Below are 19931 nucleotides of genomic sequence, written 5' to 3' on the forward strand. Positions count from 1 at the left end.
TCCCATATTAAAGAAAAAAAATTAAAATTAAGGTTCAACCAATGCGATGGAGCTTTCTTCACTGGTCAAAAACATTGCAAAGGTTTAATCCTATTTTTTCGTTAACATAGATGACCCGGTATACACAGGCAGTCGCCTGTAAAACTGCAGATACCTCTATATCCGACTGCACCAAAAGTACACTATAAACACTTACGGAGACTAATCGTCTAAATAGTACAGTGAATAAAGTAGTGGTGCATGTGATATGCAGGAGGACTTCAGTTGAACTTTGCAAGACAGTTGGAGATTGTGAGGTGATGGACACAGGACACCTGTGAAAATGTTCAGATAGTCGACTTAAGATATAGCGAACACGAATACATGAATACATTTTGCATTTGGTTGGTCACATTTCATTTCAAGGGAGTGTTGTCCTGCTGTAATGAATTCGAAAATGCGAGATTCTTGTTTGCACGCAACTCAAGATATGTATTGTGGCAGCGAAAAAGTAAAATGAAGTCGCTGATAGATTTTTTGTACCTGTGATGCAGACTTCCCCGCAACGCTGTACTTGCCCCCTAGAACCAATTATATAACGGCAACCGAAAGTTCGGACACCGCACGGTGTACTGTTTTAACGTTTCCATCCACGCGCGCAATGCTGCAAACATGGCGGCCGTGAACAAAGTGCACCTTCAGTTGCCGACGAAATGGCGCTGGTTAGGTCTAACAGCTTAGGCACTGCAACTGTGACGAAAATTTGCCGGCAGCCGGTGAAATGGCTGGCGACAAGTCGCGAGATCGCTGTCATTATGTCTGTACTCGTAGACACCATAGGCGATCAATAGTCTACGGGCTAGACTTATGGCCGTTGTAGTGAAGTTTGGGACCGCGTGCGGCCCATTCAAACTTGCATGGGACATTTTCCACGCATGTGCTGCGCGTTTTGGCCAGCAGCTTGGCTTGGACAATGCCGGCGTGCCATCGTGCCGATCCTGTGGCAAGGTTTGGGACCCTGGCATGGTTATGGACCTTAGCACGGTGCAAGGCACGTGTATGTAATTTAGTGTTCGCACGTCGTGTGTGGGGACAGCAAGCCGCCAACGGGCCATCAAAATCTGCTGGAGGCCACATAGACCTGAGTGCGATTATTTTCCGGCGATATCAGCGTGCATGCTTGTAACGAATATGGAATATGACGAAGGCATTTTCATGCCAGATTTAACTCCTTAAAACAAGGTTCGACTGCGCACAGGACACGGGTAAATTCCTGTGTTCGTGTCTTGCTTTGATGCATTGCTTAACTTCTGCTACAAAGCTAGAGGCCCGTGTAAGTTCATTGGCTCAGAAATTTGTTGAATACTATATGCTTCTTGCACAACACTATTGCATTCGTGTTTGTTTTGGCTTATGTTTTACGTTGTCACGACCGCCGACATGCCAGGTGCTGGCGGAATCGATAAAACCGCCATCACATGGCATTGCTGCGCATGCTTACAAACGTGTGATATGCAGCAGATGTACTTTTTGTGGAGGACTCCTCGAGTGTTGTTACGCACTTTCTACACATGCAACGATCACTTATTTTGCAGCCATTGCAGGCAACGATTTAAGACAGCTCCGCAAGGCCGTAGACATGGCAGGCTCAAGCCCTCTTATTGTCGCAGGGGACTTTAATGCCCCGCTTCATGTCTAGGGTTATAAATATGATACCAATAAGGGTAAGCATCTCTGGCAGAATGCCATGGATCTGGACCTGACGCTGATCACTGACCCTAACTTTCCAACTTGAATCGGGACTTCCACGTGTAGAGACTCTACCCCTGATCTCATCTTCGTCAAGAATGTGACTGAGGCTAAATGGAATAACTTGGCTGAGAATCTTGGTAGTGACCACTATATTTGTGAGGTCCAGCTTTCTATCGTGAGTAAAAAATGGCACGAATTCTCGTACACCAGACTGGGATAAATTCCACAAGCTTCGGGAGGAGCGGCCTCCCTCAGATTCCCGACCTACCACAGAGCAATGGATGGTTCAGGTCCAAGAGGACGTTCGGCGTGCAACCTAAGGTCTGCACCGACCTTCCTGTTGAGAAAATGGATAACAGGTTAGCCCATCTGTTAGAAGCCAAACAGTCCATTCTCAACAGATGGAAGTGTCAACGACTTAATCGTAGGCTACGCAAAAAGATATCTTGTATTAACACATCAAGAAGCATTGTGTAACCCTCTCTAAACACCAGTGGGACGAGGTTTGCAATTCGATAGACGGCCAAATGCGCAAGGTTAAACTTTGAGCTTGCTTAAGCATCTGCTTAACGAGACCAATACTAACTCTAATCAGAGGCATGTCATTGGTGGAGCCATACATGAGGCCGCACGAATGCCCTCTGAGGACGAATTAATCCGCACGCTTGCTAACAAATATCTCCCAGTCGGCTCAGGACGGTCTCCTGTACATCTCGATTACCAGGGGCTAGGCCAATTCCTACCTGGATGCGGAGTTTGGCGTTGAGGGGATCGGTTCTACATGGATTCAATGGTAGATCCGCACCACGGCCGGATGGCATCTCCAACAAGGCGTTGCGAAATCTGGATGACAAATCAATCGCATACCTCACAGAGGAGATTAATGAAGTTTGGAGGAATGGAACCGTCCCGTTACCTTGGAACACTGCTCTTGCAGTACTCATCCCCAAACCTGGCAAAACACCTAGCGTTGGCAACGTGATGCCCATCTCGCTTACATCCTGTGTGGGTAAGGTAGCGGAGCACGCGGTTCTGAATCGACTCTCCTGGTTCCTGGAGAATAACGACATTTACCCTCATAGTATGATGGGATTCAGACCAGGTCTATCCACACAGGATACCATGAAACTGATTAAGCATAAAATCGTACCCAGGTAGCACACAAAGTCTTGAAAACGTCGTATTAAGGGATTCAACGTCTGAAACGGATTTTTGACCAAAATCGACGCATCAAAGACGTTCCAAACAAGATAGCTTAAAAACGAGGGGTGAATACGTTTTGATAACGTTGGAAGCCAGACAGCTTAAAAACGAGGGGTGAATACGTTTTGCAAACGACTCAAAACGCCACCGCCACGCCACGGCGCGTCAGCCTCTTTAGCGGCTTCTACAATATTCAACAACCCATCAACGCGATCCAACCTTGCGCAAGGTGGCGATACCGTCGTCAAATCATGTGACCAAGGTGGCCACGTGATTCGTGATGCCGGGTAGCCGGGCGAGCCGGGGCATAGTCGCGTCGTCATGGCGTCGTCGCGTCACCGCACTCGCATTGCGCTGTGGTGTGTTTGCGGCTGTTCTGAACGTGCTGCCGCTGCCCTTTGCTATGTAAGTGTTGCAGTGTTTTGCTGTCAAGAAAACGATATTCTGTGATCAGTTTGGGTTGTGCGATATGTTTGTGTGGTTTTAATTTGGAAATCAGTAGTGTTTTCAATTGTTATGTGATCAAGGCGGCCACGTTATTCGTGAAGCCGGGCATAGTTACGTTATCGCACTCGCATGGCACTATGGTCTGTTTGCGACTGTTCTGAATGTGCTGCCGCTGCCCTTTGTCATGTAAGTGTTGCAGTGCTTTGCTGTCAAGAAAACGACATTCTGTGATTAGTTTGGGTTGTGCGATCTGTTTGAGCCGGGCATAATAACGTTATCGCACTTGCATTGCGCTGTGGTATGATAGCGGCTGTTCTGAATGTGCTGCCGCTGCCCTTTGTCATGTAAGTGTTGCAGGGTTTTGCCGTCAAGAAAACGACGTTCTGTGATTAGTTTGGGTTGTGCGATCTGTTTGTGTAGTTTAATTTGGAAATCAGTAGTGTTTTCAATTGGAGGGCGCGGAGTGGAGGGCACTAATCAGCTCTTCAAGTTCATTGTCATGTTATGTGAGGCGCCTTTTCACTGACGCTGTAATTAAGGCGTTAAGGGCAGTATAAGGACGAAAGTTAGAGGGACGAAATCGTGCCTGTGTGTCCCTAGCGTTGGGGTCGGCCGCTATGCGTGATCCTAACAAGAAAGCATTTTGCAGAATGCGAAGAAAGGCGGCAAAATTTCTGTCTGTGCGCACCTTGCCGATCTCCGCAATAGAGCCATCATCGTGGTATTTTAGTCTCCCGTTTAGCAAGAGTGTTGCAGACAAGGGAACTGGTTCAAACAGGCTTTTTTTTAATGATTCACTACTAGTGCGGTATCCCAAAAGGTGAGGTCAAGTGCTCGCCCTATTTTCTTCCCTCGCGCTACAGCGCACTGACAGAATTTTGCGTGCACCATACCGTGCTTTTATCGTTTGCGCTTCATGTTCTCGATTGTGTTTTCGCCCCCTTTACCCACGTGATGGGTATTTCATGGTATTACCGGGTACCACATGTGTCCATATATTCTGTCCAATATATGAAACGGCCAAATTCGATTTTATTTGACGCCTCAAATGGTAGTAATGTATTGAGTCCCTTGTAGCTTTGTGCTTGTTATCAATTTTACTATTTGGCGAATGGATACAGCATGTACGCTGCATAACTCGCTTGTGCATACTGCATACGTGAGTCGAGTATGCCCTTGGTATAAAATAACTTGTATGCTTTAGGTAGTACGATTGTTTGCAGTTTGGGACATGTGTCGGAATGTACGCTGTGCGCCCTTCGCTCTTTACGGCGGCCTGCCGAGTTCGTGCGGGTGCCATGTGTGCGCATGGAGTTCGCGAAGCGCTCTCGCAGTTTTTTTTTTTATATATATATATACATGTGTTCTGTTCGCGCGCTTCGCACAACAGGGCATGTCGCAGTTCTTTGTCCTTGTGCAACATATTTTCCTAGCGTACGTCTTTGCATTATTTGATACCGGTTTCACACGGGGCTCTTTTAGCCGCTATCCAGTCCGTTACAAATCGAATTTCTCGGTCGTGATGGCTCCTCTGCGCAAGCTACGAGAGTGAGCCAGTCGCATCGATAATTTCGATCCGGATCGGGCTTGATCGCGATCGAGAGTGGTCGTGTGACACCGGTTTTACACATGGCTCCCACATAGGGAACACATTAAGTTCAATGCTACTGAGTGAAGAGCAAGTGCATATATATGCCAGTGGTGGTATGTGGGCAAGTCTCTCTGGTGAAGCCAATACTTGTGCATTCAAAACATTTCAATTACCAGCGTAGTGCATCAATGTGTCTACTTCGACAAAATGGAGCACCAGTGCAGATATCTGAACATACCTGTCCAGGGCAGCAATTGTGTCTAGATTGAAACCACTACCAGCATGTGCGGCAGTTCTATTTCCAGCAGCGGGACTGCACAATAATCAGTAGGGTGCTCTCAAGCTGTTTATCTATGAAACTCTGCCTGGACTGTGTGCCAAATATTTTTGGACGTGAAAGTGGGGGTGAATTGGTAAACATCAGTGGAACTGTGCCTGGACTTTGTGGCAAATGTTTTTGGATGTGAAAGTGTGAGTGAACTGGCAAAGAATTTGCTCTGGGCTACATGTGTTAAACGTTTTTCTCATTCAGAGTGCTTTTTTTTACTTTAGGAGACTGGAGATGTGCGCAAAGTGTGACATGTCAGTGTGCTAATTAATGTATTTGCTGGTTTGCAAATTATTCGTTGCAACTTTATTTTTGCCAGAGAGGTACAACTTTGCCTCTTGTAAAGGGCTTTTTAGATAAAACACTTACTATTTATTATGACCATTGCTTCCTTTGTTACACAAATGCAGCTTCCAGTGCATTCCATTTTATTTCCATGTTTATGTAAGTTTCTAATATGAGGCTTGCATATTCATTTCTCACGTTCTGGAGTGGCAAGATGCAGCATTACTGTCTCATCGTTCGCTGTACTACAATAATAATAATATTTGGGGTTTTACGTGCCAAAACCACTTTCTGATTATGAGGCACGCCGTAGTGGAGGACTCCGGAAATTTTGACCACCTGGGGTTCTTTAACGTGCACCTAAATCTAAGCACACGGGTGTTTTCGCATTTCGCCCCCATCGAAATGCGGCCGCCGTGGCCGGGATTCGATCCCGCGACCTCGTGCTCAGCAGCCCAACACCATAGCCACTGAGCAACCACGGCGGGTCCGCTGTACTACAGTAGTGTTCACTTGTTATACTGAATCCCCCGTTTAAGTATTCTGTACTAATTTCACTTTATTGCTTTTTTGTTGTATGGTTATTTTTCTCGCCATTACCTTCTTTGATATATCCTAAAGGCAATATTTCCAATTTTGCATTGTTCCCATTTTTTTTATTTCTGTCACAGGATTGTTTTATGATGGTATGCGGTGGTATTTCTTTTTGTGCTCTTTTCAAGCTTCTAGATGACTGGTAACATTGCTTGGAGGCAGTTACCATCCAATTCATACTCTTGCATTTTTCAGTCTACTTCTTCCATTCGCTCCGATGTCACTTCTGCGTAACTCTAGTCCATCTAATAGCACGCGCACTTTACTATGATAAATTAGACACTTTAGTACACTCCAGGTTTTTCTGTTCATTTTTGTATGTGTACTTGGAATTTTGTTTATGTGCTAGTTAATGTTCACTTTCGAGTTCATTACGAATCCTTTCTGCGACTTTTGTCATTGTTGATGTACTTTTATTTCTATTTGCATTTCTCACACAGTTTGTTCGAACCTTGCATAAGCATTACATTTTAATAAAGTGTTCTTGCTTTGTCACAATGTTCTCATTTCATGCACTCTTGGCATGAAGGGCTTGGTCTGGCCACCTGCTAAGACGTGGCCATTTGTTCTTTGCAGGAGGTCGTTCCCATTGTGGTTGTAAGCATCGTAGCTTACTAAAGGCGGTATTAAGGATTTATTATTCCTAACAGGCTCATTTTCGTGCGACTTGGTAGACGATGCGCCGGCCATGCGGGGAACAGTGCTTGGCACTGCGCCATGGTTCTTACAGTCAACACCGACGCTTCTACTCATCTGGGGCGCGATTGGAGATCGTTGTTCGAAACGCCCGATCAGTTTCACCTCACGCGATTGGCCTAGGCCGTGCCAACGGGTGCGGCTGACGACGTCTGCGCGGCATAGGCCAGTCGCGTGAGGCGAAACTAAACGCGTGTTTTGAACAACGATGTCTGATCGCGCCCGTCACCCGCGAAAATTAGCTTCAGATGATCGTAAACCTTTCAAGACCGCTTCTAGACCAGCTTTTTGATAACGTCCTAAAAACGTTTAGAAATTGGTTACGAATAGTTTTGGCAAAAGGATTACTTGTGTCTTTCCCAATCCTATTTCTAGACCAGCTTTTCGAATACGTCTTGCAGACCTGTTCTAGATCGTCTCAAGAAAGTAATTAAGCCGGACATTAGCAGAGATATCCGACGTTTTCCCGCCGAAGTTCTCTCATTCGTGTCTTCTTTAACCCGTTTTTATCGTCTTGGATAAACGCTACGAAAACGTTACGTATCTCTTTTGTGTTACCTGGGAGCGACACTCGGGCCATTTTGGGACTTGATCTTGAGAAGGCCTTTGACAGCGTTCTACATTCGCATATCCTAGCCTCGATATCTCGGCTCAATCTCGGTGAGAGATTTTACAACTATGTTAGATCGTTCCTCTCGGATAGGAAGGCTACCCTCCGGGTGGCCAATCTCGAATCACAACTGCTGGAACTTGGCGAGAGGGGCACCCCACAGGGGTCAGTCATTTCCCCCTGTTTATTCAATATAGCCATGGTCAACCTAAGCAGGCCATGGTCGACCTTGGGCATGATCGTTGAGTCAGGGGGTACAAATGTCAAGACTATACGCAAGCTAATTGCTAAAACTGAAAGTGCTGTTCATTTAGTTTGGAGGGTATCAAATCGGCATCATGGACTCGAGGAGGATAACCTCATTCGACTAATGCATGCCTTCGTTCTGTGCCACTTTATATACGTGGCAGCCATGCATCAATGGAAACGGGCAAAGGGGGATAAATTGAATGCACAGCTTAGGGAGATTACCAAGCGGGTTCTCGGGTTACCCGTATTCACTTGTACAGAGCGCTTAATACAGCTTGGCATTCATCACACTCTTGAAGAGATTGCAGAGGCCCATGAGTGCGCACAGCTAACTCGCCTCACAACAACGAAGGCAGGGAGATCCATCTTGCAGGAACTCGGATATCACCCCGATAGAGTAGCGGAGGAGTTCTTTGACGTTCCTCCGTCGATTCGTGAGAACATTACGGTCGCGCCAATACCTAAGAACATGCACCCCGATCATAATCGCGGTAGGAGGGCAAGGGCGGCCAACCTCCTTAGCAAAAACACAGTGATCAGCGACAGGTCAGCTTTGTGGATGCCGCTTCTTGTAAGGGATGTCGGGCGTTCACCATCGTCACTGTCGGTGGTCGGCAAGCAATCACCAATGCTGCCTCGGTTCGGACGAGGGACTCCGAAATAGCTGAACAAATGGCTATTGCACTAGCCCTGCTGGATAGCTCACGGGATGTCATCTATAGTGATTCAAGATCTGCAGTAAGAGCATTTGAAAAAGGCACCATTTCCAAACAGGCCCTCAGACTTCTTGGGGGAAAGGCAATCACGCACCACTTCATTTATTGGTTTCCCGCACATCAGGGTCAGATAAAGGGTGCTCCTCCCAACCTCAACGAGTCGGCCCACGGGGCTGCGCGTGAACTTGCCCACCGCGCTACCCTCGACCAATCGGAAGCCGACTCCCCAGAGAACAGGGACACGCCCTTCACCTACAACGAGATTACTAAACACTACTATCTCAGCCGTAGAACCTACTTTGTTCCTCATCCGCGACTCACTAGAGCTCAAGCATTAACGCTCCGTCTACTACAAACGAATACCTATACCAATCCGTCGCTCTTACATAAAATCTATCCGGATACTTACACCAATGCTACCTGCCACGATTGTGGAGAAATAGCCACGTTAGACCACATGCTCTGGCGGTGTACCCGGTCACGCTCTATCATCGATAACAGCTCGGCCAGATGTAAGGCGGTTCTCTGCAGCCCTCTTCTGGCTGACCAACTCTAGGCTGTCCAGCAGGCCCACGATGCGGCCGAGAGGCTCGGCCTTTCGGTTCCCACGTGGGAGCGGCCCGCTTCGTGAAGACTCGCGATCTGCAGGACTTCATTTACCATATCGTACCATACCATCATGACAGGTCGTAGTTGCAGGGTACGACCACGATCTGGTGAGGTGGGCTTCACCGCTCGATTCAGGAGACAACGACGAAGGCGCAGGTGTCGTGAAGACGAAAAACAAGGAAAATTTAATTTGCGTAGACCTTCACGGTCATAAAGGTCCCGTGCGTAATGGGCAATCAGCGGAGAGTTTCGATGGGAGTTTCATCAGGGAGTAGGCGCGTTCGTTGGGTCGCGACGTCGATGCCCGGCTCCTCCCTGTTGCTCGTCTTTGTTGCTCTCCTCTGATCGAGTCATTTCAGGGGTGTTGCTGTGGTTCCGCACAGTGGCTATGCGGCACGGTGCATGAGTCTCCGTCGCCCTTAAAGGGAGCCCCCTAAAGGTAGCTATATACAGAAACTCTACGTCGTGCCGCCGATCCCAGAATGGCCCTGGTATGCGCCGTCGCTGGGACCGGGAACACAGTTCGTCTTACGGTAGGGTCAATGACCCCGCATAAGGAGACTCCAAGACGAAGCTATCCTTGCTGGTAGTGGTAGCTTTACTGCAAACATTCATGGAATGTGGCACGCCCCACTTGGCAGTCGGAGTAATGAGGCTTTCTCACTATGAAGGGCACTTAGCTCAGATTAGGAAAGATTGATAGCGTTGCCCATCCTGGTCCTGTTCGATTTTTTGCCCGATCATAACGGGAAGTATAGCATGGCTGGGAATGCGAAAGTTTACACGTTCTGGAACTGCATGATAAACGAGAGCGCATTATAGATAGGTTGCCGATGACAAATCTGAGCTTTCTGCAATGACGGAATATGGTGGCCACGTACGTTACATTAATTTTGCCAGAAAAGACACTGGTGAAAGCACTGACCAGGGGCTGCTTGCACAGATGAAACTGCGGGGACATCAACCATTGCAGGAATGCTGACAAAATGGCTTGATTGATTGATTTTCAATGGGATGGTTCTTTGGGCTAAAACGAGGAAAGTGAATAAAAATTTTCGGTTGTAGAAGGCGCGCTGCGAGCAAAAGTATGTACAACCGGCGTAGTAATCGGGACTTTTTGGCAGAAGCCAGGAGCGCTGTGTGGCGGTTCTCTAGGCCGCACAGCAGTCGGATCCACCCTTCGTAGCTCGGCTTCTCTTCCTGGAGAATGTGTTTTCTCCACGGCGCCGCTGGGTGTACCAGATAATCCCACATCACGCAGCTGGGGACGCCATGTGTGCCGTCGTCAGAGTACACATCTTGCTCACTTGCGTCAGCCTGATGTCTCGCGTAAGTGCGCCACTCTTCTAGCACGTCTGGGGTCAGGGCAAAGCCAGACTGCCGCCGGAAAAGAAGCACTCAATTGTCCAACGTGGGATAAACCAGGAGGCAGAAGGTGGTGGTACGGTGGTACAGCCTGTACAGCGTCTCTCAGGTTTCTGCTTTTGAGCTCATGTTTAAATATACGGTAATGGAAAAATTCTCTTTTTCTGCAATCACTGCACTGATTTTGATGAGGTTTGTTGCATCTGAAAGGTAAACTTAAAATCTAGGGACTGTGGGAAGAGGATTATTTATTTATAGGTTACTTAAAAAAGAAAATGCGAGGACACCTTAGCACTTCTTATGAGTTGTGAATGCGAAAGCATTAACGTCCAGTTCAACGCCTTTGAGCAGTTCTTCGAGTGATAAACTACTGCTAAGGTGCGTCAATGTCCTCCTCAAGAACCGCTCCGTGCAGGGCGGAGACAACCGCGTCGTCTGCTACGGCGTGCGCCATTCCAACGCCTACTCCAAGGAACTTGTTGCTGACGCGCGTGTGCATGAGCGGTTTGTAGGCACCACGGGGGCTTTGTGCGGACCAAACTACCGCGGAAAGGCATTAATGCATGTTGATAGTTCCGCAGGTAATATTTTTGATGGTTTTCAGTCAAAGAGCACTATTAAGCTGTCTCACGCTGTCATGTAATGCTGTAGTCTGAATCGCTTTGAAACGCGTGACGACAGCTTGTTGGTGTGATAGTTTGTTGACTGGCAAACGGGAACTATGTTGCATGACACCCGCTGTTTTGTTCTACAGGTGGGAAATAATGCGCTTACTCAAGCATTCGTATAGAGCAATGGACGATTGAATGTCGAACGACCATATTTTATTATTAGGCATTGCTGTTCTTCAGGCAGATTTGCGCGGTGGAGCTGCGTTGTTTGGAAACTAAATCAGTAAGCCGCAATAATAATGAAATTCCTTCAGAACATGCTGATAGCTAGGGAAGAGAACTACTCAGTAAATGACGAACGATTATTGCCACGAAGTTTTGATCCTAAGTATGCATGTTTTTATTAAGTACTTCATTTGTCACACGTTTTTGGCAGCACTCCTCGGATCAAAGGTCATAAACTAGGAAAATGAGAGAGAGAAATTAACTTCATTTAAAGAGAAGACGACGGTGGTCGTCCCCAGGTGGGCGGCGTCCTCAGTCCAAGACGCCGTGATCCCTCGCTGCCCGTCGCTCTCTGTCCGCCAGTCGAAGCTGGTCCTGAGGGCACGAGCTGGTCAGCAGGTCGTCCCACTGCTCCGGTGCAGGAGCTTTTAATAAATTTCAACAAACAAAATGGCAATATTACTGTGCAGCTTAACTTGATTGGTAGAAGATTGGAAGGGGAAAAATGAACACACGGAACAAAATCTACATAAAAAATGGCAACAAAAGTGAAATAAAAGTGTGTGAATTGTGGCTACGTACATTAAAATCAGATTTCGAAGTTCACTGTAGGCTCACTCCTCCACAAGTCTTGTTTGCGTGCCCAAGGTTCCTTCATGGGCTTGAGAGGAAAAAGTTGTACCCTTCGCTTCTTAGAAGGACATCCTGCAGACAAATGACTACAGTCGTGGCGATCACGAAGCCTGCTTGTGAGGGCTTCCATTGGGACGTGCTGCCCATCTTCATTCCTTGAATGATCTCAGCCGCCAAGTGCAGCGTGTCTATGGCCGTGTGATACTTGTCTATGTGGTCGAGCCTCAAGGCAACAGATGGGTGTCGCGAAGACATAAGCGTGTACCACTTGAAGAAACCACGCTGTAGTAAGCCTTCCGCCCTAAGATCTTTTGCCTTATTAAATATCTAATCGCGACAGGAGCTTCTCGAAAAAGCTGGACAGCGAACCCCACCTTCATCTTGGTAAAATGCCCGCTTGGCACGTGGATCGCTGAGAGCCTTTGTGCGACTTTCAGTTCCCAGTCCTTGTCATAGTCTACCCCTGCGCGCACGTGCTCATGTTTTACGTCTTTTGAAGGTAGGTTATGTTGGCACACAGATCGATCACCGATGCTGAAAATGACAGAATTTAAATGTGGACCCCTTGTGTTCTCCTGTGTGCAGCGCCTGCAGTGAAGAAGAGTTCCTTGTCTTCTAGGCAGGGGTGCGGTATTGAGCACACGGTTTTGAGTTTCTGTGGTTAGAGTAGCCAAACTCCCGCCACATTGTCCTGTTGGAGGTTCCCATGTCGGAAGTGACGACGCGGATCCTCAGGGCGCAAAGATCTGCGCAAAGTCGCACAATCTCCACAACCTAGTCTTTGAGGATACGGCCGTCTACGTGGCTTCCAGTAAAGTGGTAAGCGATTACTTGCTTCCACCGCTGGTTAAGACCCCGTAACATGAATACCAGAGCATGGTGAGCAAGTTCATCTAGCTTTGCAGGCAAAGTTTTTGATCCAAGCATACCATCTTCAGAGATATCGAGCTCGTAACCCTGGACGATTTCCATCTCATCTAGCAGCAGGACACCGTCTTTTGCGATGTCCTGCATGCCTGCTTTCATTTTCAGCAGACCGACCACTTCAGTCAGGATCCCTGGCAGGAAATTGAGTATTTGGAGGCGACGCGCTAGAGTTCTATTGGCCGGCAGCGGGTACCCATGTTTCCTCAGAGTTCCATAGCCGGACGTCCCGCATGAAAATTTAATTTGAAGTGCTTGCTTTATGGTTTGTGGTGACCAAGTGCTCCCTTTGTTGCTGTTGCGCAACAGTGCCTGTATTCGGTCGTCGTTAAGGAATTTGATGTTATTTCCGAAAGTTTCGATGGTACCTTTAAGTTTTTAAAACTTTTTTTCAGCGACTATGAATTGTCGAGCTTGCCTTCTTGTGCAATTCTTGAAGTTTGCTGTACTTTCGAGTTATGTGTGCTAGCTGTTTATTTAACTCGGCACCAGAGCTATTAGAAGATTGCAGATCAGACACCTCGGCATTCAATGTGGTGGCTGAGCCTTGCAGATCTGCTCTGTTCTCTGCCAGTCCGCTTGCACTAGATTCCTGTGAGCTGCCATTCTGTTCTTGAGCTAGCTCAAAGCTGTCCGCTAACGACATCGAGTCTGTTGCTACTTCCGTGCAGGGCTGCCAGATTGGGCTATTAATAGCCAAATTGGGCTACTTATTATGCGGGTTGGCGTCAAAAATTCTGAGTTGGCTACATGGCTATATTTGGGCTATTTTTGTCTTAAGGATTTCCAAGTCCAAAGGACCACGTCAACACCAGTCAACACTGAAACAATTCGGGACCGCCACTTTATGAAAACCGAAAGCTCATCGCGGCTACAAGGATAGGTAGGCAATCTCGAGGGCTGTATTTTTAGGCAATGTCGGCGCTGGGAAGATGGCATAAAGTCATCGCTGCCATGTTCATACGTCATTCTAGCGCCAAGCTCTTTTGTTATTGTTTTGGTTTCGGCGCCACCTGCTGTCGGTTCACGCGTGGCTCAGTAATAAACGCGGTAGGGCTGACAGCTGTCGAGTACATGTTCCGTGCCGGTTGCTATATATACAGCAAACTGTAATATGAACTTACACAACAGTTCAAGTATTTGCATGCATTTCGTGGCTTGTCATTTTCTCCCGTGGTTCTTCAATGTTTCACAAGGGTTCCTAGAAGCCAAATTGCTTGGTTTTCTCGCAAATCACCCGCCTTATTTATTTACCCAGTAACTTTACAAAGAAATCCGCAAGTCGCTTTAAACGAGAAACACGATGGTTCGAGCCTTTATGTATATGCTCAGCGAAGCGCTGTAGTCTCAATTGTCGATCAAAACGAAATATTCTATTGTAGCATCACCAAGCATCACGAAGTTGTGGGCTAGCATCAGCAATGCAAGAAACAGTGCCGGAAGTGCAATGTTCGCCCCTGCTGTCTGAGCTTGCCTTGTCCCTACTTGCGCTGCTTCTTTCGAACGGAGTCGTCGAATGTGTGTTCAGCCAGGTTTCGTTGACAAAGAATGATTTGAGAAACAGCATGTCGAATGAGACAATGCAACCTCTCCTTCACGTTACGTTTGATTTGACAGAGATTGGGGCTGCTGCAAAGATTTTGAGCCAGATGAATAGTTTCTGTTGCATTTCAACTCTCCAGTTCTGTATGGTTCAAGTGCCAGTGGAAGTTAAGCAAAGTGGGACTAGATTGTATGTTTAATCCATTTCCGTAAATCTTCAGCGTGAGAAGTATCAACTGGGACTACACAATTTTTTTTTCGTTCTTGGTTTTAGTTAGTCAGGCAGCTTAGTGCTACGTGAAAGTTGCGATTATTTCATGGTACTTCTTGAACATTGCATATTATTACAAATGACAAGCTCGGTAAATATATGAAAAACGATGTTCGTCCACACTGAAGATGGCAAGGAAATTGCTCACTAAAGGTCGGTCAGTGATTGCCTTGCCGACGTCAGGATGATAACTCGTCGGCTTCCATACCGTACTCCTGCGACAATTTTTTTCCCTTTAACCTATGTGTATACGGGCAATTGCGATTATGTCTCACTTTATATATGTACGTACTTTATGATAATTGTAATTCATCTTTGCTCATCTTACTAGCCATTACATTGCATTTTGCTCGCACGTATTTTCCAGCTGTGATGACACACACACACACACACACACACACAAGACAGCGATATACGTAACAGGGGCTTGCGCTAGTGTTACGTCTATATTTTATTTTTGCACACATCGCCGTGGTGGTTGGGCAAAGAGTTCTTGCCAGTTTGTAAATGTATATATAGTGTTCTAGTGACTTCCTATTGTGTATATGTATAGTTCTTGAATTTTTTTGACAAGGGAGTTTATTTTGTACTCCATGACAGCCATGCGCGACCCATCAAATCGATTTTCTGTACCTCGGTGGAATTACATTTCTTTATTGTTTTTTTTCAAGTCACACTGCAAGTAAGGTACCCATCCCCCCATGGAAATTTCGCAACACACGCATTCGTGCCTGCATTCATAGAAATTTGCGCACACGTTTACATATTGCACGAATCTTGCCAGCGAATCCCTGTTCAAATATTTCGCAGTTCAACTCTTCGATACTAATACCACCTGGATTATTGCCAGCGCCGTAGTCCAGGTGGCAATTAAAACTATAAAGTTTTATTCACCTCTTGTGTTATGGGCCAGCAGGTCGTTCTGTTTGTTCCCACTCAAAGGGGAATTGGAGTCACAACTGCCGCTTCTTCGCACGAGGAAAATGCAGGAAGGTTTCAAGCTTTCTCTAGAGACCAGTGTTCCTCGACGCGGAGATTACGGAAGCAGAAGTCAGAGCGGCCCTCCTGACTCTCCGCTCTAACTCCACTCCAGGAGTTGACGTAACTCCAATAGCATGCTCCGCAATTTGGACGATCAGTCGATTGCCCAGCTCACGGGGTACTTCAACACATGCTGGCAGGAGGCACCCTCCCGCAATCCTGGCGTCACGCCAAAATCTTATTCATACCCAAGCCCCAGAAACCCCTTACACCTGCAAATATTCGCCCCATCTCCCTAACCTCATGCCTGGGCAAGCTTTTGGAGCATGTCGCACTCGCCCGACTCACCCAACACATGGCGGAGCGAGACCGAGCTCTACCCGCACAGCATGGTGGGCTTCCGTCCCCACCTGTCAGCACAGGACGCCATGCTCCAGCTCACACATGATATTTTCGACCCCCTCATACCGGGCCACACAAAAGCCGTCCTCGCCTTGGATCTCTCCAAGGCCTTCGATTGCCTAGACCATCGAGCGATAATGGCGGTGCTCTCCCCCTTGAACATATGTGAACGTATGTACACCTATATTGAAGCATTCCTTACTAACCGCACAGTCGAAATTCATTTCGTTCTCCACACATCCCGCCCATACGCCCTTAGTGGGATTGGCACCACCCAGGGATATGTCCTCTCCCCTTTTCTCTTCAATGTCACTCTCATTCCCCTTGCCCGCAAACTACAAACCATCCCTCACCTTCGGCACACACTCTATGCTGATGATATCACTCTATGGACCACCCATGGCAGTGATGGAGACATAGAGAATACTCTGCAGTCGGCAGCTACCCTCACCCAAACACATGCGCGGAGTATCGGACTCTCATGCTCTCCGGAGAAGTCGCAGCTCCTCATACTCCGCCCCACAACCCGAAACTGCCCCACCACCCCTATAACCGTGACAGTGGAAAACCGGTACATCCCTGAGGTACACACTCTCCGGGTACTGGGCCTCCACATCCAAAATAACGGGAAAAACACTCTCACCATACACAAACTCAAGCGGACGGCGGTGTCGATATCCCACCTAATCCGCCGAGTTTCTGCACACCACCGGGGTATGAAGGAGCATGACCTATATGTCGTCTCATTCATGCCTTCGTCCTCAGCCGCTTTCTCTTCACGCTCCCCTACCTTAAACTCCAGGGCAGAGAAATCTCCACCCTGGATGCCATGATCCGAACAGCATTTAAGACAGCACTACACCTACCCCTAAATACCTCCACCGGAAAACTCCTCCAGCTAGGCCTACATAACAGGATAAGTGAGCTTATTGAGGCCCGCCGACAGACACAATACATACGTCTCGCGAGAACCACCACCGGCAGACACATCCTACACACCCTCGGTATCAGGATACCAGCCACGGATCCCACACAACTTCAGGTCCCCCACCACATTCACCGCGAACTTCTTATTAAACCTCTCCCTAAAAACATGCACCCCACCTACAACAAACCCCGCCGCAGAGCTCGCGCACGGGCGCTCCACAAACACTATGGCACGGAACCGGATGCTGTGTGGGTGGGTGCCGCATGTACAGGTGAGGACGCGGTTGTTGCCATCACGAACCCCTCCCTACAACCGATTACCACCCTTCACATATCCCCAAGTGCCGCTTTGGAGGAGGCTGAAGAGGCCGCCATTGCCCTAGCCATTACGCGCACGGAGGCCCGGTATATATTATCGGACTCTAAAACTGCGATACTAAATTTGGCTCGCGGGAAAGTTCACGTCCCTGCATTTCGCATACTGAACTCCCTAGCTGCACACCCGCCCCGCCACATGGAGCTCATATGGGTGCCTGCCCACTCTGGGAATCCTGGAAACGAGGCTGCCAACGCTTTAGCCCGAAGTTCTCTCAACCGGGCACCGGCGGCCTCCGATCCAGGGTTCTCACGGGAGCGCATGCATTCATTCAGTTAACTGACGCAAGCCTGCAAAGCCGAGCGTTGGCTCTACCCCCACCCCATACCTCCCTCGACAATTCTCACCAGACACTTTGGAGGCGACTCCAAACACGCACCTTACCCTCCCCTTATATACGCTCGCGCTATCACCACGTCCACACCGACCCCTCCTGCACCCTCTGCCACCACCCCAAAGCCACTCTCGATCACATCCTTTTACTCTGCCCGGCGGATCCTCCCCCGCGAGGCCTGGAGCACCTTACTAATTGGGAGGCTTGGGAGACCCTACTGCGCTCCCAGGACCCGGCCAAGCAAGCCATCGCCACAGGCCGGGCTGCCAGCGTCATGAGCCTCCGGGACATGAACGTTTGAGTGCAGTGGGGCCGTGCGGGGGCCGAAGGACGTGGATTGTCCGCAACTCCCCTGTGTACAATAAAGTTATCACCACCACTCCTCCAAGCGGCAGCATTTGCTCACTCAGCGTGTCGAGCTGCTTTAGGGTAAATTGAGAGAGAAATAGAGAGAGAGAGAGAGCGGGAGAGAAATTCTTATTTTATGAATCCAGCTTCGGAAATACCTCCCTATTTTAATGTTTTGAGTCTGGGCCGCAACTTGGGCACTCGATCGTGACCAGCCGAAGCTGATCCTCGAGGTTGGAGCTAGCAATATTCTGCCCGACTCCTATAGGAAAATCCCTCGTGTAAAGCGAGGTGTCAAGAGCTGTGTTTTATTTCGCTACTATGAAATAAAACACTGTTGTAAGTCTGCGCTTGTGTGTCTTAGTTCTGTCGTGTGTCTGTGTCTCTGTCCTCGTGTTGTGCGCATAAAGCTGTATTCAAGTCGAACCAACTTGCCCAAACATTCATCTTAGTGAACTAAAGTTAGCTCAGACATGGCTCAGTAAATACTAATAACGTCATGATGTCATGAGTAAATCAGAAAAGAAATCCTTCGGTTCATTGTAACAATAAGTGGTGTCCAAATCCCCGTCCAAGCAGCTCTTACTAGAATTCTTTACGCAGATCTCGAGGCCACTGTTGCGCTGGTTGCATGCGGCGGAAGTTATTTGGGGCCAGAAATGCGCTGCGAGATTTACGCACCATATACGCCTTCTATAAGACACCTGCAGAAAACCATCAAACGTTTTAGCTATGTTTTTGGCTACTTTTCGCTCGCGAAAAATTTTGGTTTGGCTATTTTTGGGCTACGTTTTGAGGTAATTTGGCTGTATTTTGCTGGGACCATCTGGCAACCCTTCTGCCGTGCCACCTGTGGACATGGGATGGACGTCATTCGAAGGTAGAGAGGCAATAAGTAAGCTAAAATATGAACAGAGACTCCCAGCACTGGAGGAAAAAAGGTGGGCAGGAAAAGTGTACAAATATCTATACATGAAAAGTTTGAACTCAAAGTGGACACTCAGAACGAGAAAGCTGAGGAACAGATACCTACAGCCGAGGGAGGGGGTCCAACGTGGTTCTAGTGTGGGAAAGGAGGTGAAGGAGACGGAAAGAAAAATGTGGGAAGAAAGAATGCTCGGAAAGCCAGCGCAATCTATGTATAGGTCACAAGAACAAGAGATTAAGAGAGAGCTCTTTTTTGATAACTCGCGGGGCAGCTCACTATTATTCGAAGCTAGGACGGAGGTTTTGAGAACGAAAACATACACGGCTAAATTTGAAGGCGTGGACCTTTTGTGCACAGCTTGCGGAGCCGAAATGGAGACCACAGAGCATATAGTGCTGAGATGCACAGACCTTCGCCCGACTCTGGCTGAGGGAACAGTGACCGATATGGAAGGGGCATTAGGTTTTCCCGGGGAACGAGGGAAAATAGACGAGAAAAGAGTGGCAGTAGCGAAGGGGAGGCTAGAGGATTGGTGGAGGAAGTCAAGGGAGAGATAATACCATAAACCCGGGACCTATTGCTTTCTATACTTTTTTAGATAGTTATTTTGGGGGGAGGAGGGGAGTGAAAACTAGTTAAAGAAAAAGGGAATATAAAGAAAGGAAAAGAAATAGGAGGGTGAGCAAAAGGCTAGGTGGCGCCAGCCGCCGCCCGTTACAAAGGGTGTAGCCGCCATCCATCCATCCATTCATCGTGGTCATCTAGTAACGTTGCCTGTGGTAATGTGTTGATTTTCAGGTAGGGCCTAGAGTGCAACGGGTCCTGTCCTTCGAGGCCTCTCTGTGACGAGGCAAAGCTGCAAAACAAAAGGAAATCATCAAATTGCGTCCCGTCAACAGTTTTATACTACAGCAGTCCGTGCTGGGGCTGGCTTCAATGTTTTTGCATTTATCGCGTGAAGCTTAATACACCTGAACAGTTGTCCGGATCAGCACTTTTTACATT

Source organism: Dermacentor variabilis, chromosome 1 (genome assembly GCF_050947875.1).
Source record: "Dermacentor variabilis isolate Ectoservices chromosome 1, ASM5094787v1, whole genome shotgun sequence".
Taxonomy (NCBI): Eukaryota; Metazoa; Arthropoda; class Arachnida; order Ixodida; family Ixodidae; genus Dermacentor; species Dermacentor variabilis.